This window comes from Psammomys obesus, unplaced genomic scaffold (assembly GCF_907164565.1).
Source record: "Psammomys obesus unplaced genomic scaffold, mPsaObe1.curated_primary_1811, whole genome shotgun sequence".
Lineage (NCBI taxonomy): Eukaryota > Metazoa > Chordata > Mammalia > Rodentia > Muridae > Psammomys > Psammomys obesus.
Genome location: NW_026588752.1, coordinates 10,365,903 through 10,366,843, shown reverse-complemented (window position 1 = coordinate 10,366,843; position 941 = coordinate 10,365,903). Strand labels below are relative to the sequence as shown.

The 941-nt window shown below is 44.4% G+C and overlaps 1 non-coding gene across 1 annotated transcript; it reads right to left on the bottom strand.

Moving 5' to 3' along the window:
- Window positions 1-459: 459 nt before the first annotated feature.
- On the bottom strand, window positions 460-566 carry LOC129674723 (U6 spliceosomal RNA). Its single transcript, XR_008719827.1, has one exon. It is a non-coding gene; the product is annotated as a U6 spliceosomal RNA (small nuclear RNA).
- Window positions 567-941: the final 375 nt, after the last annotated feature.

Below are 941 nucleotides of genomic sequence, written 5' to 3'. Positions count from 1 at the left end.
GGAGCCTACTCCAGAGGGCCTCTGAAAGATTCTACAGTGTATCAAAGCAGATACTAAGACTCATAACCAAACCTTCAGCAGAGTGCAGGGAAGCATATGAAAGAAGGGGGAGTTAGTATGACCTGGAGAGGACAGGAGCTCCACAAGGACCAAATATATCTGGGCACAGGGGTCTTTTCTGAGACTGACGTCAAAGGAGGTCACATGATGATTAAGATTCTTTTCTGCTGATTCTGCTCTTTGGTAAGCAGTCACACAAAATGCAAGGACCTTCATATTCTGCATCTGCTCAGAGGGGTCTGTTACAGACTCATTACCCAGAGTTCCTTGGTACCTATTTTCTAGTGATGTGTGTTCCAGGTCCTGCACATTGGGCAACTAATTAGTAGCCATGAATCACTCACTTTTTGGTTTTTGTTTTTAATTATTTTTATTTATTAATTTTACACACAGGTCATAACAAATATGGAATGCGTCACGAATTTGCGTGTCATCCCTGCGCAGGAGCCATGCTAATCTTCTCTGTATCGTTCCAATTTTAGTATTTGTGCTGCCGAAGCGAGCACTCACTTTTTGTTGGCAGAATGAATATCCATCATGGTGCTCAGAGTTCTGTCACTGAGAGTGTGTCCCTTTGCGTGGTCCCTTGGGATAACAGTGAGATGTAACAGTTATCTATTGCTAGACAGTCACTGCAAACTTAGTAGCTCAAAGTAGCAATGGTGTGTTTTGCCTGTGCGTTTGTCTCTGTGGCAGAGACAGCACAACTCTGTTCTATGTGGTGTCTGCTGGGAAACATGATCCAGGGGCTGAAGGATGGACTTTCAGATGGTTTCAATTATTTTGGCTCATGATTTGAGGGTAGAGTCCCTCATGATAGGAAAGGCGTGTGGAAGGGGAGGTTCATGGCTGTGATGGTAGGAGGGAGGCTGTTTGCTCAT